At 43.3% G+C, this 23753-nt stretch overlaps 1 protein-coding gene across 1 annotated transcript in view; it reads right to left on the bottom strand.

Moving 5' to 3' along the window:
• LOC110525072 (sodium-dependent phosphate transporter 2) overlaps positions 1-21297 on the bottom strand; it is a 144247-nt gene extending 122950 nt beyond the window's left edge. Inside the window, exon 1 of the mRNA XM_036979238.2 lies at positions 20905-21297. The gene's annotated coding sequence lies outside the window, so the exon portion shown is untranslated. The remainder of the gene's footprint in view (positions 1-20904) is intronic.
• Between the last annotated feature and the right edge of the window lie 2456 nt (positions 21298-23753).

The following is a 23753-nucleotide window of genomic DNA, read 5'->3' as shown; positions in this document are numbered from 1 at the left end:
CAGGCAGTCTTCAATAAATCATATGCAGAAATATGAAAATTACTACTTGTTCATTGCAAATTTTTCCCTCAGGTACACCCAGGAACAGTATGTTTTTTTTCCATAAACAAAAGCCTGAGTTGCTAAGCAATTTTTTTTTTTTTTACGAGCCAGCAAAAGACCTTCTGGTTGGACCTGCTAGAGCAGGCCTGGGCAATTATTTTCAATGGAGAGCCTCATTAGAATATACTTTTTCCATCGCAGGCCAGAATCATATATCATATGTATGACTGTGTTTACATATATACCTACTATAAATCACGTCCAGATATGTTACTTATTTGACTTTTTTAACACGCATAGAAATAAACCACATCCATGTTCTCCTTTTGGTAGGCGTTTTCATTACTAAACATGGACGGAAAAGTACACTGCATTCAGCACCACTAGAGGTCGACCGATTATGATTTTTCAACGCCGATAGCGATACCGATTATTGGAGGACCAAAAAAAAGCCGATACCGATTAAATCGGCCGATTAAAAAAATATATTGTATTTGTAATAATGACAATTACAACAATACTGAATGAACACTGGTGTCCAAAAATACCGATTTCTGATTGTTATGAAAACTTGAAATCGACCCTAATTAAATCGGCCATTCCGATTCATCGGTCGACCTCTAGTATGCACAAAAACACAAGAGAGAGAGAGAGAGCTCAACATGACATTTAAACTACTCAATCAGTGTCGGGAGTGAAGTCTCTGATGGGCATTGACTAAAGCAGTGAAGTCAGGTATAGTTTCTGACGTCGCTATGCGCAGGATTGCTGAGAGGTGAGAGTCCGTAAGAGATGATCTGTGCCTTGACTTGTTATATTTCATCACTGAAAATGTCTGTTCACAATACATAGGATGACCCAAACAGTACAAACATCTTCTGAGCATGACTCCTAATCTTAGGAAAGTTTTGTTCATCGAGAGATGCATAGAACCTCGTCAGTGACATTATTTTGAATAGTTCTCCAATCACTGCATCAGACTGAAGATCGATAAGCTCAAGTTGCAGGTCAGTGGGATCGTTATCCACATTGAAGGTGAAAGGAGAAGAAACCAACAGCATGTAATTTTCCAACACTTTGAAATCCTCAAAATGATGAGAAAACTCACAGTTCAAAGCACGTAGCAGCGATGTATACTTCTCCTGCTGATCATCTGATAGGGAACAGTCTAGTAGTGTCATCTGATAGGGAACACACTAGTAGTGTCATCTGATAGGGAACAGACTAGTAGTGTCATCTGATAGGGAACAGACTAGTAGTGTCATCTGATAGGGAACAGACTAGTAGTGTCATCTGATAGGGAACAGACTAGTAGTGTCATCTGATAGGGAACAGACTAGTAGTGTCAGAAGGTCATCTGATAGGGAACAGACTAGTAGTGTCATCTGATAGGGAACAGACTAGTGGTGTCATCTGATAGGGAACAGACTAGTAGTGTCATCTGATAGGGAACAGACTAGTAGTGTCATCTGATAGGGAACAGACTAGTAGTGTCATCTGATAGGGAACAGACTAGTAGTGTCAGAAGGTCATCTGATAGGGAACAGACTAGTAGTGTCAGAAGGTCATCTGATAGGGAACAGACTAGTAGTGTCATCTGATAGGGAACAGACTAGTAGTGTCAGAAGGTCATCTGATAGGGAACAGACTAGTAGTGTCATCTGATAGGGAACAGACTAGTAGTGTCAGAAGGTCATCTGATAGGGAACAGACTAGTAGTGTCATCTGATAGGGAACAGACTAGTAGTGTCAGAAGGTCATCTGATAGGGAACAGACTAGTAGTGTCATCTGATAGGGAACAGACTAGTAGTGTCATCTGATAGGGAACAGACTAGTAGTGTCATCTGATAGGGAACAGACTAGTAGTGTCATCTGATAGGGAACAGACTAGTAGTGTTGGAAGGTCGTCTGATAGGGAACAGACTAGTAGTGTCATCTGATAGGGAACAGACTAGTAGTGTCAGAAGGTCATCTGATAGGGAACAGACTAGTAGTGTCATCTGATAGTGAACAGACTAGTAGTGTCATCTGATAGGGAACAGACTAGTAGTGTCAGAAGGTCATCTGATAGGGAACAGACTAGTAGTGTCATCTGATAGGGAACAGACTAGTAGTGTCATCTGATAGGGAACAGACTAGTAGTGTCATCTGATAGGGAACAGACTAGTAGTGTCAGAAGGTCATCTGATAGGGAACAGACTAGTAGTGTCATCTGATAGGGAACAGACTAGTAGTGTCATCTGATAGGGAACAGACTAGTAGTGTCATCTGATAGGGAACAGACTAGTAGTGTCATCTGATAGGGAACAGACTAGTAGTGTCAGAAGGTCATCTGATAGGGAACAGACTAGTAGTGTTGGAAGGTCATCTGATAGGGAACAGACTAGTAGTGTCATCTGATAGGGAACAGACTAGTAGTGTCAGAAGGTCATCTGATAGGGAACAGACTAGTAGTGTCATCTGATAGGGAACAGACTAGTAGTGTCAGAAGGTAATCTGATAGGGAACAGACTAGTAGTGTCAGAAGGTCATCTGATAGGGAACAGACTAGTAGTGTCATCTGATAGGGAACAGACTAGTAGTGTCAGAAGGTCATCTGATAGGGAACAGACTAGTAGTGTCAGAAGGTCATCTGATAGGGAACAGACTAGTAGTGTCATCTGATAGGGAACAGACTAGTAGTGTCATCTGATAGGGAACAGACTAGTAGTGTCATCTGATAGGGAACAGACTAGTAGTGTCATCTGATAGGGAACAGACTAGTAGTGTCAGAAGGTCATCTGATAGGGAACAGACTAGTAGTGTCAGAAGGTCATCTGATAGGGAACAGACTAGTAGTGTCATCTGATAGGGAACAGACTAGTAGTGTCATCTGATAGGGAACAGACTAGTAGTGTCAGAAGGTCATCTGATAGGGAACAGACTAGTAGTGTCAGAAGGTCATCTGATAGGGAACAGACTAGTAGTGTCAGAAGGTCATCTGATAGGGAACAGACTAGTAGTGTCATCTGATAGGGAACAGACTAGTAGTGTTGGAAGGTCATCTGATAGGGAACAGACTAGTAGTGTCAGAAGGTCATCTGATAGGGAACAGACTAGTAGTGTCATCTGATAGGGAACAGACTAGTAGTGTCATCTGATAGGGAACAGACTAGTAGTGTCATCTGATAGGGAACAGACTAGTAGTGTCAGAAGGTCATCTGATAGGGAACAGACTAGTAGTGTCATCTGATAGGGAACAGACTAGTAGTGTCAGAAGGTCATCTGATAGTGAACAGAATAGTAGTGTCATCTGATAGTGAACAGACTAGTAGTGTCATCTGATAGGGAACAGACTAGTAGTGTCAGAAGGTCATCTGATAGGGAACAGACTAGTAGTGTCATCTGATAGAGAACAGACTAGTAGTGTCATCTGATAGGGAACAGACTAGTAGTGTCATCTGATAGGGAACAGACTAGTAGTGTCATCTGATAGGGAACAGACTAGTAGTGTCATCTGATAGGGAACAGACTAGTAGTGTCATCTGATAGGGAACAGACTAGTAGTGTCATCTGATAGGGAACAGACTAGTAGTGTCATCTGATAGGGAACAGACTAGTAGTGTCAGAAGGTCATCTGATAGGGAACAGACTAGTAGTGTCATCTGATAGGGAACAGACTAGTAGTGTCATCTGATAGGGAACAGACTAGTAGTGTCATCTGATAGGGAACAGACTAGTAGTGTTGGAAGGTCATCTGATAGGGAACAGACTAGTAGTGTTGGAAGGTCATCTGATAGGGAACAGACTAGTAGTGTCAGAAGGTCATCTGATAGGGAACAGACTAGTAGTGTCATCTGATAGGGAACAGACTAGTAGTGTCAGAAGGTCATCTGATAGGGAACAGACTAGTAGTGTCAGAAGGTCATCTGATAGGGAACAGACTAGTAGTGTCATCTGATAGGGAACAGACTAGTAGTGTCAGAAGGTCATCTGATAGGGAACAGACTAGTAGTGTCATCTGATAGGGAACAGACTAGTAGTGTCATCTGATAGGGAACAGACTAGTAGTGTCATCTGATAGGGAACAGACTAGTAGTGTCATCTGATAGGGAACAGACTAGTAGTGTCATCTGATAGGGAACAGACTAGTAGTGTCATCTGATAGGGAACAGACTAGTAGTGTCATCTGATAGGGAACAGACTAGTAGTGTCATCTGATAGGGAACACACTAGTAGTGTCATCTGATAGGGAACAGACTAGTAGTGTCAGAAGGTCATCTGATAGGGAACAGACTAGTAGTGTCAGAAGGTCATCTGATAGGGAACAGACTAGTAGTGTCAGAAGGTCATCTGATAGGGAACAGACTAGTAGTGTCATCTGATAGTGAACAGACTAGTAGTGTCATCTGATAGGGAACAGACTAGTAGTGTCATCTGATAGGGAACAGACTAGTAGTGTCATCTGATAGGGAACAGACTAGTAGTGTCAGAAGGTCATCTGATAGGGAACAGACTAGTAGTGTCATCTGATAGGGAACAGACTAGTAGTGTCATCTGATAGGGAACAGACTAGTAGTGTCATCTGATAGGGAACAGACTAGTAGTGTCATCTGATAGGGAACAGACTAGTAGTGTCAGAAGGTCATCTGATAGGGAACAGACTAGTAGTGTCATCTGATAGGGAACAGACTAGTAGTGTCAGAAGGTAATCTGATAGGGAACAGACTAGTAGTGTCAGAAGGTCATCTGATAGGGAACAGACTAGTAGTGTCATCTGATAGGGAACAGACTAGTAGTGTCAGAAGGTCATCTGATAGGGAACAGACTAGTAGTGTCAGAAGGTCATCTGATAGGGAACAGACTAGTAGTGTCATCTGATAGGGAACAGACTAGTAGTGTCATCTGATAGGGAACAGACTAGTAGTGTCATCTGATAGGGAACAGACTAGTAGTGTCATCTGATAGGGAACAGACTAGTAGTGTCAGAAGGTCATCTGATAGGGAACAGACTAGTAGTGTCAGAAGGTCATCTGATAGGGAACAGACTAGTAGTGTCATCTGATAGGGAACAGACTAGTAGTGTCATCTGATAGGGAACAGACTAGTAGTGTCAGAAGGTCATCTGATAGGGAACAGACTAGTAGTGTCAGAAGGTCATCTGATAGGGAACAGACTAGTAGTGTCAGAAGGTCATCTGATAGGGAACAGACTAGTAGTGTCATCTGATAGGGAACAGACTAGTAGTGTTGGAAGGTCATCTGATAGGGAACAGACTAGTAGTGTCAGAAGGTCATCTGATAGGGAACAGACTAGTAGTGTCATCTGATAGGGAACAGACTAGTAGTGTCATCTGATAGGGAACAGACTAGTAGTGTCATCTGATAGGGAACAGACTAGTAGTGTCAGAAGGTCATCTGATAGGGAACAGACTAGTAGTGTCATCTGATAGGGAACAGACTAGTAGTGTCAGAAGGTCATCTGATAGTGAACAGAATAGTAGTGTCATCTGATAGTGAACAGACTAGTAGTGTCATCTGATAGGGAACAGACTAGTAGTGTCAGAAGGTCATCTGATAGGGAACAGACTAGTAGTGTCATCTGATAGAGAACAGACTAGTAGTGTCATCTGATAGGGAACAGACTAGTAGTGTCATCTGATAGGGAACAGACTAGTAGTGTCATCTGATAGGGAACAGACTAGTAGTGTCATCTGATAGGGAACAGACTAGTAGTGTCATCTGATAGGGAACAGACTAGTAGTGTCATCTGATAGGGAACAGACTAGTAGTGTCATCTGATAGGGAACAGACTAGTAGTGTCAGAAGGTCATCTGATAGGGAACAGACTAGTAGTGTCATCTGATAGGGAACAGACTAGTAGTGTCATCTGATAGGGAACAGACTAGTAGTGTCATCTGATAGGGAACAGACTAGTAGTGTTGGAAGGTCATCTGATAGGGAACAGACTAGTAGTGTTGGAAGGTCATCTGATAGGGAACAGACTAGTAGTGTCAGAAGGTCATCTGATAGGGAACAGACTAGTAGTGTCATCTGATAGGGAACAGACTAGTAGTGTCAGAAGGTCATCTGATAGGGAACAGACTAGTAGTGTCAGAAGGTCATCTGATAGGGAACAGACTAGTAGTGTCATCTGATAGGGAACAGACTAGTAGTGTCAGAAGGTCATCTGATAGGGAACAGACTAGTAGTGTCATCTGATAGGGAACAGACTAGTAGTGTCATCTGATAGGGAACAGACTAGTAGTGTCATCTGATAGGGAACAGACTAGTAGTGTCATCTGATAGGGAACAGACTAGTAGTGTCATCTGATAGGGAACAGACTAGTAGTGTCATCTGATAGGGAACAGACTAGTAGTGTCATCTGATAGGGAACAGACTAGTAGTGTCATCTGATAGGGAACACACTAGTAGTGTCATCTGATAGGGAACAGACTAGTAGTGTCAGAAGGTCATCTGATAGGGAACAGACTAGTAGTGTCAGAAGGTCATCTGATAGGGAACAGACTAGTAGTGTCAGAAGGTCATCTGATAGGGAACAGACTAGTAGTGTCGGAAGGTCATCTGATAGGGAACAGACTAGTAGTGTCATCTGATAGGGAACAGACTAGTAGTGTCATCTGATAGGGAACACACTAGTAGTGTCATCTGATAGGGAACAGACTAGTAGTGTCAGAAGGTCATCTGATAGGGAACAGACTAGTAGTGTCAGAAGGTCATCTGATAGGGAACAGACTAGTAGTGTCAGAAGGTCATCTGATAGTGAACAGACTAGTAGTGTCATCTGATAGGGAACAGACTAGTAGTGTCATCTGATAGGGAACAGACTAGTAGTGTCATCTGATAGGGAACACACTAGTAGTGTCATCTGATAGGGAACAGACTAGTAGTGTCATCTGATAGGGAACACACTAGTAGTGTCATCTGATAGGGAACACACTAGTAGTGTCATCTGATAGGGAACACACTAGTAGTGTCATCTGATAGGGAACAGACTAGTAGTGTCAGAAGGTCATCTGATAGGGAACAGACTAGTAGTGTCATCTGATAGTGAACAGACTAGTAGTGTCATCTGATAGGGAACAGACTAGTAGTGTCATCTGATAGGGAACAGACTAGTAGTGTCATCTGATAGGGAACAGACTAGTAGTGTCAGAAGGTCATCTGATAGGGAACAGACTAGTAGTGTCATCTGATAGGGAACAGACTAGTAGTGTCATCTGATAGGGAACAGACTAGTAGTGTCATCTGATAGGGAACAGACTAGTAGTGTCATCTGATAGGGAACAGACTAGTAGTGTCAGAAGGTCATCTGATAGGGAACAGACTAGTAGTGTTGGAAGGTCATCTGATAGGGAACAGACTAGTAGTGTCATCTGATAGGGAACAGACTAGTAGTGTCAGAAGGTCATCTGATAGGGAACAGACTAGTAGTGTCATCTGATAGGGAACAGACTAGTAGTGTCAGAAGGTAATCTGATAGGGAACAGACTAGTAGTGTCAGAAGGTCATCTGATAGGGAACAGACTAGTAGTGTCATCTGATAGGGAACAGACTAGTAGTGTCAGAAGGTCATCTGATAGGGAACAGACTAGTAGTGTCAGAAGGTCATCTGATAGGGAACAGACTAGTAGTGTCATCTGATAGGGAACAGACTAGTAGTGTCATCTGATAGGGAACAGACTAGTAGTGTCATCTGATAGGGAACAGACTAGTAGTGTCATCTGATAGGGAACAGACTAGTAGTGTCAGAAGGTCATCTGATAGGGAACAGACTAGTAGTGTCAGAAGGTCATCTGATAGGGAACAGACTAGTAGTGTCATCTGATAGGGAACAGACTAGTAGTGTCATCTGATAGGGAACAGACTAGTAGTGTCAGAAGGTCATCTGATAGGGAACAGACTAGTAGTGTCAGAAGGTCATCTGATAGGGAACAGACTAGTAGTGTCAGAAGGTCATCTGATAGGGAACAGACTAGTAGTGTCATCTGATAGGGAACAGACTAGTAGTGTTGGAAGGTCATCTGATAGGGAACAGACTAGTAGTGTCAGAAGGTCATCTGATAGGGAACAGACTAGTAGTGTCATCTGATAGGGAACAGACTAGTAGTGTCATCTGATAGGGAACAGACTAGTAGTGTCATCTGATAGGGAACAGACTAGTAGTGTCAGAAGGTCATCTGATAGGGAACAGACTAGTAGTGTCATCTGATAGGGAACAGACTAGTAGTGTCAGAAGGTCATCTGATAGTGAACAGAATAGTAGTGTCATCTGATAGTGAACAGACTAGTAGTGTCATCTGATAGGGAACAGACTAGTAGTGTCAGAAGGTCATCTGATAGGGAACAGACTAGTAGTGTCATCTGATAGAGAACAGACTAGTAGTGTCATCTGATAGGGAACAGACTAGTAGTGTCATCTGATAGGGAACAGACTAGTAGTGTCATCTGATAGGGAACAGACTAGTAGTGTCATCTGATAGGGAACAGACTAGTAGTGTCATCTGATAGGGAACAGACTAGTAGTGTCATCTGATAGGGAACAGACTAGTAGTGTCATCTGATAGGGAACAGACTAGTAGTGTCAGAAGGTCATCTGATAGGGAACAGACTAGTAGTGTCATCTGATAGGGAACAGACTAGTAGTGTCATCTGATAGGGAACAGACTAGTAGTGTCATCTGATAGGGAACAGACTAGTAGTGTTGGAAGGTCATCTGATAGGGAACAGACTAGTAGTGTTGGAAGGTCATCTGATAGGGAACAGACTAGTAGTGTCAGAAGGTCATCTGATAGGGAACAGACTAGTAGTGTCATCTGATAGGGAACAGACTAGTAGTGTCAGAAGGTCATCTGATAGGGAACAGACTAGTAGTGTCAGAAGGTCATCTGATAGGGAACAGACTAGTAGTGTCATCTGATAGGGAACAGACTAGTAGTGTCAGAAGGTCATCTGATAGGGAACAGACTAGTAGTGTCATCTGATAGGGAACAGACTAGTAGTGTCATCTGATAGGGAACAGACTAGTAGTGTCATCTGATAGGGAACAGACTAGTAGTGTCATCTGATAGGGAACAGACTAGTAGTGTCATCTGATAGGGAACAGACTAGTAGTGTCATCTGATAGGGAACAGACTAGTAGTGTCATCTGATAGGGAACAGACTAGTAGTGTCATCTGATAGGGAACACACTAGTAGTGTCATCTGATAGGGAACAGACTAGTAGTGTCAGAAGGTCATCTGATAGGGAACAGACTAGTAGTGTCAGAAGGTCATCTGATAGGGAACAGACTAGTAGTGTCAGAAGGTCATCTGATAGGGAACAGACTAGTAGTGTCGGAAGGTCATCTGATAGGGAACAGACTAGTAGTGTCATCTGATAGGGAACAGACTAGTAGTGTCATCTGATAGGGAACACACTAGTAGTGTCATCTGATAGGGAACAGACTAGTAGTGTCAGAAGGTCATCTGATAGGGAACAGACTAGTAGTGTCAGAAGGTCATCTGATAGGGAACAGACTAGTAGTGTCAGAAGGTCATCTGATAGTGAACAGACTAGTAGTGTCATCTGATAGGGAACAGACTAGTAGTGTCATCTGATAGGGAACAGACTAGTAGTGTCATCTGATAGGGAACACACTAGTAGTGTCATCTGATAGGGAACAGACTAGTAGTGTCATCTGATAGGGAACACACTAGTAGTGTCATCTGATAGGGAACACACTAGTAGTGTCATCTGATAGGGAACACACTAGTAGTGTCATCTGATAGGGAACACACTAGTAGTGTCATCTGATAGGGAACACACTAGTAGTGTCATCTGATAGGGAACAGACTAGTAGTGTCATCTGATAGGGAACACACTAGTAGTGTCATCTGATAGGGAACAGACTAGTAGTGTCAGAAGGTCATCTGATAGGGAACAGACTAGTAGTGTCAGAAGGTCATCTGATAGGGAACAGACTAGTAGTGTCATCTGATAGGGAACAGACTAGTAGTGTCGGAAGGTCATCTGATAGGGAACAGACTAGTAGTGTCATCTGATAGGGAACAGACTAGTAGTGTCAGAAGGTCATCTGATAGGGAACAGACTAGTAGTGTCAGAAGGTCATCTGATAGGGAACAGACTAGTAGTGTCAGAAGGTCATCTGATAGTGAACAGACTAGTAGTGTCAGAAGGTCATCTGATAGGGAACAGACTAGTAGTGTCAGAAGGTCATCTGATAGGGAACAGACTAGTAGTGTCATCTGATAGGGAACAGACTAGTAGTGTCATCTGATAAGGAACAGACTAGTAGTGTCAGAAGGTCATCTGATAGGGAACAGACTAGTAGTGTCAGAAGGTCATCTGATAGGGAACAGACTAGTAGTGTCAGAAGGTCATCTGATAGGGAACAGACTAGTAGTGTCAGAAGGTCATCTGATAGGGAACAGACTAGTAGTGTCAGAAGGTCATCTGATAGGGAACAGACTAGTAGTGTCAGAAGGTCATCTGATAGGGAACAGACTAGTAGTGTCAGAAGGTCATCTGATAGGGAACAGACTAGTAGTGTCATCTGATAGGGAACAGACTAGTAGTGTCAGAAGGTCATCTGATAGGGAACAGACTAGTAGTGTTGGAAGGTCGTCTGATAGGGAACAGACTAGTAGTGTCATCTGATAGGGAACAGACTAGTAGCGTCAGAAGGTCATCTGATAGGGAACAGACTAGTAGTGTCAGAAGGTCATCTGATAGTGAACAGACTAGTAGTGTCATCTGATAGGGAACAGACTAGTAGTGTCATCTGATAGGGAACAGACTAGTAGTGTCAGAAGGTCATCTGATAGGGAACAGACTAGTAGTGTCAGAAGGTCATCTGATAGTGAACAGACTAGTAGTGTCATCTGATAGGGAACAGACTAGTAGTGTCATCTGATAGGGAACAGACTAGTAGTGTCATCTGATAGGGAACAGACTAGTAGTGTCATCTGATAGGGAACAGACTAGTAGTGTCATCTGATAGGGAACAGACTAGTAGTGTCATCTGATAGGGAACAGACTAGTAGTGTCATCTGATAGGGAACAGACTAGTAGTGTCATCTGATAGGAAACAGACTAGTAGTGTCATCTGATAGGGAACAGACTAGTAGTGTCAGAAGGTCATCTGATAGGGAACAGACTAGTAGTGTCATCTGATAGGGAACAGACTAGTAGTGTCAGAAGGTCATCTGATAGGGAACAGACTAGTAGTGTCATCTGATAGGGAACAGACTAGTAGTGTCATCTGATAGGGAACAGACTAGTAGTGTCAGAAGGTCATCTGATAGGGAACAGACTAGTAGTGTCATCTGATAGAGAACAGACTAGTAGTGTCATCTGATAGGGAACAGACTAGTAGTGTCATCTGATAGGGAACAGACTAGTAGTGTCATCTGATAGGGAACAGACTAGTAGTGTCATCTGATAGGGAACAGACTAGTAGTGTCATCTGATAGGGAACAGACTAGTAGTGTCATCTGATAGTGAACAGACTAGTAGTGTCAGAAGGTCATCTGATAGGGAACAGACTAGTAGTGTCATCTGATAGGGAACAGACTAGTAGTGTCATCTGATAGGGAACAGACTAGTAGTGTCATCTGATAGGGAACAGACTAGTAGTGTCAGAAGGTCATCTGATAGGGAACAGACTAGTAGTGTCATCTGATAGGGAACAGACTAGTAGTGTCATCTGATAGGGAACAGACTAGTAGTGTCATCTGATAGGGAACAGACTAGTAGTGTCATCTGATAGGGAACAGACTAGTAGTGTCATCTGATAGAGAACAGACTAGTAGTGTCATCTGATAGGGAACAGACTAGTAGTGTCATCTGATAGGGAACAGACTAGTAGTGTCATCTGATAGGGAACAGACTAGTAGTGTCATCTGATAGGGAACAGACTAGTAGTGTCATCTGATAGGGAACAGACTAGTAGTGTCATCTGATAGGGAACAGACTAGTAGTGTCAGAAGGTCATCTGATAGGGAACAGACTAGTAGTGTCATCTGATAGGGAACAGACTAGTAGTGTCAGAAGGTCATCTGATAGGGAACAGACTAGTAGTGTTATCTGATAGGGAACAGACTAGTAGTGTCATCTGATAGGGAACAGACTAGTAGTGTCAGAAGGTCATCTGATAGGGAACAGACTAGTAGTGTCATCTGATAGGGAACAGACTAGTAGTGTCATCTGATAGGGAACAGACTAGTAGTGTCATCTGATAGGGAACAGACTAGTAGTGTCATCTGATAGGGAACAGACTAGTAGTGTCAGAAGGTCATCTGATAGGGAACAGACTAGTAGTGTCAGAAGGTCATCTGATAGGGAACAGACTAGTAGTGTCATCTGATAGGGAACAGACTAGTAGTGTCAGAAGGTCATCTGATAGGGAACAGACTAGTAGTGTCATCTGATAGGGAACAGACTAGTAGTGTCATCTGATAGGGAACAGACTAGTAGTGTCATCTGATAGGGAACAGACTAGTAGTGTCATCTGATAGGGAACAGACTAGTAGTATCATCTGATAGGGAACAGACTAGTAGTGTCATCTGATAGGGAACAGACTAGTAGTGTCATCTGATAGGGAACAGACTAGTAGTGTCATCTGATAGGGAACAGACTAGTAGTGTCATCTGATAGGGAACAGACTAGTAGTGTCAGAAGGTCATCTGATAGGGAACAGACTAGTAGTGTCATCTGATAGGGAACAGACTAGTAGTGTCAGAAGGTCATCTGATAGGGAACAGACTAGTAGTGTCATCTGATAGGGAACAGACTAGTAGTGTTGGAAGGTCATCTGATAGGGAACAGACTAGTAGTGTCATCTGATAGGGAACAGACTAGTAGTGTCAGAAGGTCATCTGATAGGGAACAGACTAGTAGTGTCATCTGATAGGGAACAGACTAGTAGTGTCATCTGATAGGGAACAGACTAGTAGTGTCATCTGATAGGGAACAGACTAGTAGTGTCATCTGATAGGGAACAGACTAGTAGTGTCATCTGATAGGGAACAGACTAGTAGTGTCAGAAGGTCATCTGATAGGGAACAGACTAGTAGTGTCATCTGATAGGGAACAGACTAGTAGTGTCAGAAGGTCATCTGATAGGGAACAGACTAGTAGTGTCATCTGATAGGGAACAGACTAGTAGTGTCATCTGATAGGGAACAGACTAGTAGTGTCATCTGATAGGGAACAGACTAGTAGTGTCATCTGATAGGGAACAGACTAGTAGTGTCATCTGATAGGGAACAGACTAGTAGTGTCATCTGATAGGGAACAGACTAGTAGTGTCAGAAGGTCATCTGATAGGGAACAGACTAGTAGTGTCATCTGATAGGGAACACACTAGTAGTGTCATCTGATAGGAAACAGACTAGTAGTGTCAGAAGGTCATCTGATAGGGAACAGACTAGTAGTGTCATCTGATAGGGAACACACTAGTAGTGTCAGAAGGTCATCTGATAGGGAACAGACTAGTAGTGTCATCTGATAGGGAACAGACTAGTAGTGTCATCTGATAGGGAACAGACTAGTAGTGTCATCTGATAGGGAACACACTAGTAGTGTCATCTGATAGGGAACACACTAGTAGTGTCATCTGATAGGGAACACACTAGTAGTGTCATCTGATAGGGAACACACTAGTAGTGTCATCTGATAGGGAACACACTAGTAGTGTCATCTGATAGGGAACAGACTAGTAGTGTCATCTGATAGGGAACAGACTAGTAGTGTCATCTGATAGGGAACAGACTAGTAGTGTCATCTGATAGGGAACACACTAGTAGTGTCATCTGATAGGGAACAGACTAGTAGTGTCAGAAGGTAATCTGATAGGGAACAGACTAGTAGTGTCATCTGATAGGGAACAGACTAGTAGTGTCATCTGATAGGGAACAGACTAGTAGTGTCATCTGATAGGGAACAGACTAGTAGTGTCAGAAGGTCATCTGATAGGGAACAGACTAGTAGTGTCATCTGATAGGGAACAGACTAGTAGTGTCAGAAGGTCATCTGATAGGGAACAGACTAGTAGTGTCAGAAGGTCATCTGATAGGGAACAGACTAGTAGTGTCATCTGATAGGGAACAGACTAGTAGTGTCAGAAGGTCATCTGATAGGGAACACACTAGTAGTGTCATCTGATAGGGAACAGACTAGTAGTGTCAGAAGGTCATCTGATAGGGAACACACTAGTAGTGTCATCTGATAGGGAACAGACTAGTAGTGTCATCTGATAGGGAACAGACTAGTAGTGTCATCTGATAGGGAACAGACTAGTAGTGTCAGAAGGTCATCTGATAGGGAACAGACTAGTAGTGTCATCTGATAGGGAACAGACTAGTAGTGTCATCTGATAGGGAACAGACTAGTAGTGTCATCTGATAGGGAACAGACTAGTAGTGTCAGAAGGTCATCTGATAGGGAACAGACTAGTAGTGTCAGAAGGTCATCTGATAGTGAACAGACTAGTAGTGTCAGAAGGTCATCTGATAGTGAACAGACTAGTAGTGTCAGAAGGTCATCTGATAGGGAACAGACTAGTAGTGTCAGAAGGTCATCTGATAGGGAACAGACTAGTAGTGTCAGAAGGTCATCTGATAGGGAACAGACTAGTAGTGTCATCTGATAGTGAACAGACTAGTAGTGTCATCTGATAGGGAACAGACTAGTAGTGTCAGAAGGTCATCTGATAGGGAACAGACTAGTAGTGTCAGAAGGTCATCTGATAGGGAACAGACTAGTAGTGTCATCTGATAGGGAACAGACTAGTAGTGTCAGAAGGTCATCTGATAGGGAACAGACTAGTAGTGTCATCTGATAGGGAACAGACTAGTAGCGTCAGAAGGTCATCTGATAGGGAACAGACTAGTAGTGTCATCTGATAGGGAACAGACTAGTAGTGTCATCTGATAGAGAACAGACTAGTAGTGTCAGAAGGTCATCTGATAGGGAACAGACTAGTAGTGTCATCTGATAGGGAACAGACTAGTAGCGTCAGAAGGTCATCTGATAGGGAACAGACTAGTAGTGTCAGAAGGTCATCTGATAGTGAACAGACTAGTAGTGTCATCTGATAGGGAACAGACTAGTAGTGTCATCTGATAGGGAACAGACTAGTAGTGTCATCTGATAGGGAACAGACTAGTAGTGTCAGAAGGTCATCTGATAGGGAACAGACTAGTAGTGTCAGAAGGTCATCTGATAGGGAACAGACTAGTAGTGTCAGAAGGTCATCTGATAGGGAACAGACTAGTAGTGTCAGAAGGTCATCTGATAGGGAACAGACTAGTAGTGTCATCTGATAGGGAACAGACTAGTAGTGTCAGAAGGTCATCTGATAGGGAACAGACTAGTAGTGTCATCTGATAGGGAACAGACTAGTAGTGTCATCTGATAGGGAACAGACTAGTAGTGTCATCTGATAGGGAACAGACTAGTAGTGTCATCTGATAGGGAACAGACTAGTAGTGTAATCTGATAGGGAACAGACTAGTAGTGTCATCTGATAGGGAACAGACTAGTAGTGTCAGAAGGTCATCTGATAGGGAACAGACTAGTAGTGTCATCTGATAGGGAACAGACTAGTAGTGTCATCTGATAGGGAACAGACTAGTAGTGTCATCTGATAGGGAACAGACTAGTAGTGTCATCTGATAGGGAACAGACTAGTAGTGTCAGAAGGTCATCTGATAGGGAACAGACTAGTAGTGTCATCTGATAGGGAACAGACTAGTAGTGTCAGAAGGTCATCTGATAGAGAACAGACTAGTAGTGTCATCTGATAGGGAACAGACTAGTAGTGTCATCTGATAGGGAACAGACTAGTAGTGTCATCTGATAGGGAACAGACTAGTAGTGTCATCTGATAGGGAACAGACTAGTAGTGTCATCTGATAGGGAACAGACTAGTAGTGTCATCTGATAGGGAACAGACTAGTAGTGTCATCTGATAGGGAACAGACTAGTAGTGTCAGAAGGTCATCTGATAGGGAACAGACTAGTAGTGTTGGAAGGTCGTCTGATAGGGAACAGACTAGTAGTGTCATCTGATAGGGAACAGACTAGTAGTGTCATCTGATAGAGAACAGACTAGTAGTGTCATCTGATAGTGAACAGACTAGTAGTGTCATCTGATAGGGAACAGACTAGTAGTGTCAGAAGGTCATCTGATAGGGAACAGACTAGTAGTGTCATCTGATAGGGAACAGACTAGTAGTGTCAGAAGGTCGTCTGATAGGGAACAGACTAGTAGTGTCAGAAGGTCATCTGATAGGGAACAGACTAGTAGTGTCATCTGATAGGGAACAGACTAGTAGTGTCAGAAGGTCATCTGATAGGGAACAGACTAGTAGTGTCATCTGATAGGGAACAGACTAGTAGTTTCAGAAGGTCATCTGATAGGGAACAGACTAGTAGTGTCTTCTGATAGGGAACAGACTAGTAGTGTCATCTGATAGGGAACAGACTAGTAGTGTCATCTGATAGGGAACAGACTAGTAGTGTCAGAAGGTCATCTGATAGGGAACAGACTAGTAGTGTCAGAAGGTCATCTGATAGAGAACAGACTAGTAGTGTCATCTGATAGGGAACAGACTAGTAGTGTCATCTGATAGGGAACAGACTAGTAGTGTCATCTGATAGGGAACAGACTAGTAGTGTCATCTGATAGGGAACAGACTAGTAGTGTCAGAAGGTCATCTGATAGGGAACAGACTAGTAGTGTCAGAAGGTCGTCTGATAGGGAACACACTAGTAGTGTCAGAAGGTCATCTGATAGTGAACAGACTAGTAGTGTCATCTGATAGGGAACAGACTAGTAGTGTCATCTGATAGGGAACAGACTAGTAGTGTCAGAAGGTCATCTGATAGGGAACAGACTAGTAGTGTCATCTGATAGGGAACAGACTAGTAGTGTCATCTGATAGGGAACAGACTAGTAGTGTCATCTGATAGGGAACAGACTAGTAGTGTCAGAAGGTCATCTGATAGGGAACAGACTAGTAGTGTCAGAAGGTCATCTGATAGGGAACAGACTAGTAGGTGTCAGAAGGTCGTCTGATAGGGAACAGACTAGTAGTGTCAGAAGGTCGTTTGATAGTGAACAGACTAGTGATGTCAGAAGGTCATCTGATAGTGAACAGACTAGTAGTGTCAGAAGGTCATCTGATAGGGAACAGACTAGTAGTGTCAGAAGGTCATCTGATAGGGAACAGACTAGTAGTGTCAGAAGGTCATCTGATAGGGAACAGACTAGTAGTGTCGGAAGGTCATCTGATAGTGAACAGACTAGTAGTGTCAGAAGGTCATCTGATAGGGAACAGACTAGTAGTGTCAGAAGGTCATCTGATAGTGAACAGACTAGTAGTGTCAGAAGGTCATCTGATAGGGAACAGACTAGTAGTGTCAGAAGGTCATCTGATAGGGAACAGACTAGTAGTGTCGGAAGGTCATCTGATAGTGAACAGACTAGTAGTGTCAGAAGGTGGGTGAGATTGTTGGCTTCTACATGACGGCCAGGAGGAGTCCTTTTCCCTTGAAGGCTTTGACAAGGCTGTACATCTGATTTTCCAAAAAGGCCCTTCCCTTGTAGTTTGGAATTCAGTTAATTTCATGAGGGCCATGATGTCCACAGTGAAGGCAAAATCAGCCAACCATTCTTTATCTTGCAGTTGAGGGAAATACACATATCTTCCTTTCATTTTCAAAAACTCAGCAATCTCTGACTTCAGGTCCCACACCCTTTTAAGCACCTTCCCCAAACTCAGCCATCTCACGTTTGTATAGGTGGGGGGAGATCTCCATGACCGGGGTCTGTGTCTTCTAACAGTGAAACAAACTGCCTGTGGCTTAAAGAATTTGCTCTTATGAAGTTTACCTCTTTAGTGACTGTGTCCACAACATGGCTCATTTACAGAACACATTAACAGAGCACCTCCTGATGAATAATGCTATGCAGGAAAATAATTTTCTGATCTGGGTTCAGCACAGCTACTTGATCTTGTATCCTTTTCAAAAAGGCCAAAGGTTGTTGTTTTTTTCCTGTCAGGTTTGGGCAGCCAATCGGTGTTCACACTGAATAACTTTTCAAAACTGCTTTGACACACACTTATAAGAACCTCCTCCAATAAATCTTTCCCCGTGGTTGTGCTCTTCATTGACTGCACTGAAGCAAACTCCTCTGTCATTTCAAAGTCTGGGGGGTTACGACCTCTCCCATCCCAACATCCCATTTCCCTAACCTCCCATCCCCCAATCTCCCATCTCCCAACCTCCCATCCTTTCCCCCCAACCTCCCATCCCATTCCCCCAACCTCCCATCCCATTCCCCCCAACCTCCCATCCCATCCTTTCCCCCCAATCTCCCATCCCATTCCCCCCAAACTCCCATCCCATCCCCCAATCTCACATCCCATCCTTTCCCCCCAACCTCCCATCCCATTCCCCCAACCTCCCATCCCATCCCCCAATCTCCCATCTCCCAACCTCCCATCCTTTCCCCCCAACCTCCCATCCCATTCCCCCAACCTCCCATCCCATTCCCCCCAACCTCCCATCCCATTCCCCCCAACCACCCATCCCATCCCATCCCCTAATCTCCCAACCTCCCATCCTTTCCCCCCAACCTCCCATCCCATTCCCCCCAACCTCCCATCCCATTCCCCCCAACCTCCCATCCCATCCTTTCCCCCCAACCTCCCATCCCATCCCCCAACCTCCCATCCCATCCCCCAACCTCCCATCCCATCCCCCAACCTCCCATCCCATTCCCATCCCCCAACTTCCCATTACATCCACCAACCTCCACATCCTGTTCCTATCCTCATACTACCATGGCTACCTAATCATCCCCTCGTAAGAACATCAACAACAGCACTGAAGCAAACTCCTCTGTCATTTCAAAGTCTGGGGGGTTACGACCTCGTAAGAACATCAACAACTGCACTGTGCCACACGCATCACTGCTCTCATCCAGGGCCAAGGAGAAATAGGTGACATCCTTTACTTGGGTCTTTCAACTGTTGTTCCATATTCTCTGCGATGTCCACGACACGTTGTGTCACCGTTCGTCTTGACAGGGAAACATTTTCAAACAGCTCTTTCTAGTCGGAGGCAAAGTATTGCTGCAGATGTTAGGCAATTTTGTGGGACGGTACATAGCTAGCTCTCGCAATTCCGTCGATTGCTGAATGTAGTTTTGTGAAATGTCCTTGCTGGTTTTGCAACTCCTAGACATTTCCCCTTCACAATTACAGCACTTAGTGGTCCTTTTCTGTGAGCTTGTGTGGCCTACCACTTCGCGGCTGCGTCGTTGTTGCTCCTAGACATTTCCACTTCACAGTAACAGCACTTAGTTGACCGAGGGTAGCGGTGAGCAAAGTTACTGGGGCTCGAATTTTAGTCAAGCTTCCTCTATAGAGATTGTGCATTTTATAAATTACTCTATTTTTTTTCTCTCATCTCTGGATTTATGTATTTTTTTCCAATACTACATTCAATTTGGCCTGACTTGATTGGAAACGGAAAGGGAGGATACCTTAGTCAGTTGTCCAAGCTAAATGTATTGACACTTTCTACAAGGCTGATCAGATCATATTCTGTTAACGCCTATAGGCTATAGAGCTTAATTCAGGTAACTAACTCATTATTATTATTATTTACCTCGGCAAGTCAGTTGAGAACAAATTCTTATTTTACAATGACAGCCTAGCCCGGACAAACCCTCCCTTAATTAACCCGGACGACGCTGGGCCAATTGTGCACCGCCCTATGGGACTCCCGATCACGGCCGTTTGTGGTAGAGCCCGGGATCGAACCGGGGGTCTGTAGTGACGCCTCTAGCACCGCTGTGCCACTCAGGAGGCCAACATTCTAAACATTCTACTCCACATCATATTAAATTATTAGATTGGATTATTTTTAAATCATGATTAAAGAAACTGTCACAAGTTATACTTCCCATTGTGTTTAATTCATCATGGTAATAACAACATTGTAACATCTGCATTCTTTTTAAGAAAAATCGTGTAGTTTTTCGAATGGTTTAACTACTGAAGCTTAGGCCTCGAGTCTGCACAAGTGCCTGGGACAATTTGCTTAAGTCCTTATCCAATTCATGTTTTATTTTCTTAGGTTTTTTTTCGCTTGCTCGACTCACTTTTCTGGGGATGGAAATCCGTTAAACAGTGAATCAATTTTGTCTGGCCCAATGTCAAAATATTTCTAGATTTTGATTTAGGATGTGAGGAAATGACGCACACTGCAGATTTTTAAAACAATTACATATTTCACTACTTTAACCATGGAGTGATTTAAAAAAAAAAATGTTTCCTAAACAATTGAACCAGGCGCTGTAGACTACAGCTCCATCGTGACGATGTGCAGCAGCATGAACCGTTAACGTTCCTACTAACAGCAGGCACGTGTGACATTGCCATTTAGACAGCTCTACTATCAACAACTAGGTTATCTCTATTGTATCCAACATAATTCACCCTGGCTGTTGTCCCAACTATCTCTATCCATGCTGTAAACAATGTTTCCCCATTTCTAATGTGTCAGACTGCGTCTCGTTTCTACCTATGTATCAACATGATTCGTCCCCTGTGTGCACGACTCCCGAGTACATGTGCAACATTGTGTCTAATAATGGTGTTAAAATAATCATTTTCTACGCCATGTTGTTGTTGACACTTACCAGGCCCGTTTCTTTCTCCCGAGTGCAAGGCATTCGCCCCATATCCATATGGGATGGATATGATTCAGATAATTTGCCCTTGGCAGGGAAAAACACGCGATACACATCGGGCACACACAGAGTAACAGAAATATACTTACAAGAGCGAAACACGACACCGTTCAACAACTCTCCTTTTCCCAGAACCGAACGTCTGGTTGTCGCCTAGCGGCTTTTAGAAGCTCCGTCAAAAACCGTCCAGATTCCGACACACTCTCTCTCTCTCTCTCTCTCTCTCTGTCCTGTATATGTCCCCCCCTGCTCTGCTCTATCTCGACAGAGTCAAACAACCCTGTTCCCTTGAATCTCTCTTTTTCATCCGGGCGCTTCGGGGACGAGCGTCGCTGGCTGGCTCACTAAGGATGATGAGGAAATACGCGTGTACGTGCGTGAGATGTGGGACGCGTTCCTATGCCCAGGCGTTGCTGACGCATGGCAAATCTTACAACGCCTGAATATGTCCTATTCCAGGTGATATGTTATAGCGATCTGTCAGTCATTGGTTGTGGTATTCAACGTCTGAGCAGGGGACGCTACCAGTGTGAGGGGAAAAGGTGTTTACCGGGTTTGCATCCAAACTTTTTTTTTCTGTGAGTAAAGTAGGCTACATGTCAGATGAAAAATGTAATGACAGGCCTGATTCACATACCAAATTTGTCAGTAAACTTTCCAAATGTTGACGAAGCAAAATATGCGAGACAAGGTGGGATCCTTTTGCGTCGGTAAAATGTATAATGGGAGAAATGGCGGGGGAAACTTGTTTATGCGCAAATATTTATAACCATCATATTGAAGTTACCTTGGAGTCATGTTGTGTGGTCCTCCCCACTACGACTCGCGAAGCGTGCAGTTTATTAGACTACAGATTAAATCAATTATGATGAACTTCACAGGGTGGTGAAAGTGCAAGGTGATGAGTTCGATGCTCCTTTCCAAAAATGTCAAAGATCATATTCTGATGACATAATGTGTATCTTTATTTTACTAGGCAAGTCGGTTAAGAACACATTCTTATTTTCAATTGCAGCCTAGGAACAGGGGCAGAACGACAGATTTGTACCTTGTCAACTCAGGGATTCGATCTTGCAACCTTCCGGTTACTAGTCCAACGCTCTAACCTCTCCAGCCGTTTGAAAAATAATAATCTTTCTCTTATGCATAGTGATCTCCTCATGTAGGTGGCCTACCCACATTATATCTGGGAGGATGTTGGCCGGAGCACACATGCCAAGACCAGAGTGGGCACATTCACTATACAGCGCAGATTTGTTTACAAAACCATCAGTAGAGTTGAAAATACGATGGAAACACATTTAACTTGTATTTTTTTTTATTTTTTATTGGGTACATGGGGAAATTAACCGCAAGAGTAGTTTTTATCTGCACGAAAAATGCGGAGTATGAGCCCTTCTTCAGTGTGCAAATGTAACAGTATAACTTTAGACCGTCCCCTCACCCACGAAGCATCGTTCGTTACCCATCGCTCCACAAAAGCCGCGGCCCTTGCAGAGCAAAGGGGGAACCACTACTTCAAGGTCTCAGAGCAAGTGACGTCACCGATTGAAACGCTATTTAGCGCCGCACCACCGCTAACCTTGCTAGCCAGTTTCACATCCGTTACACAAAGACAATGGCAGACAAATGTCACGACAACAAGACCTCACTGGTGGGTGTCGTTCTAAATTCAGTCTTGGCCCAATCAAGAGATCCCAGCAGAGGGAGCTGTGGGGAAAACGTGAATATCAAACTGACATAAACAAAATATATATAGACAAAAAATTAAATAAAACAAATATATATCGACACACAAGTCAAATGCATTATGATGTCATTGCCTAAAAGATTTGGACTACATATGTATAACCTATTACAACATAACAAATAAAAAGGACATTCCTCATTGAGGCCTGCTGGAGCAAGAGTTCCCGAGAGGTCTATCTATCCATTAGGTCTCCTTATTGGCCAATATGTCTCCAATTACATTTAAACTGCCCAAATAGAGGCTACAGGGCCTAGTTGCTTCAGTAAATCGTAGAGAAACTATATGACATTTCAATTGAAGTAATAACAATGCCCATAAATACCTAAAACCATGATTAGGATTTGACATTTCAATATGTGTGTGCGTGTGCGTGTGTGTGTGTCTGTCTGTGTGCGTGTGTGTGTGTGTGTGTCTGTCTGTCTGTGTGCGTGTGTGTCTGTCTGTGTGTGTGCGTGTGTGTGTGTCTGTCTGTCTGTGTGTGTGTCTTTCACAGTATAGCCCACATGTACCAGCCACACTTTAACAAGCCCATAACAAATATCACAGCCCTCTGTCAGTTACCGGAAACCCACTTCTCCTGGTTGTTGCTGTTGTACTATACATTCCAAGCCACTCTTCAGATGGAACAAAAAAATTTAAAACAAAAAAAAACATTTCATATCTTGCTAAAATATTGTCTCTAAATATTTATTTTAATTTTTGTATAGTGTACATTTGTAATTTTTCCTTTTTTGAGTGTAAACTGTGAGCGTTAATTAAAACCATACAATCGTCAAAGATTTAAACAAAGTCAGATATGTTTTGTCGGTTGAATCTGGTCAGAATAAACACAGTAGGCTAGTAGACTGGATCAGCAGCCTGTCTCTTATAACCAGACTGGATCTAAACCTGTCTGTTATACCAGACTAGATCTACAGCCTGGTTATACCAGACTGGATCTAAACCTGTCTGTTATATCAGACTGGATCAGCATCCTGTCTGTTATAACAGACTGGATCTACAGCCTGTCTGTTATACCAGACTAGATCTACAGCCTGGTTATACCAGACTGGATCTAAACCTGTCTGTTATATCAGACTGGATCTAAACCTGTCTGTTATATCAGACTGGATCTACAGCCTGTCTGTTATACCAGACTAGATCTACAGCCTGGTTATACCAGACTGGATCTAAACCTGTCTGTTATAT

This window comes from Oncorhynchus mykiss, chromosome 6, assembly GCF_057628025.1.
Source record: "Oncorhynchus mykiss isolate SJ-2025 chromosome 6, ASM5762802v1, whole genome shotgun sequence".
Lineage (NCBI taxonomy): Eukaryota > Metazoa > Chordata > Actinopteri > Salmoniformes > Salmonidae > Oncorhynchus > Oncorhynchus mykiss.
The sequence above is the reverse complement of the archived record's forward strand: the minus strand, read 5'-3'. Positions and strand labels throughout refer to the sequence as shown.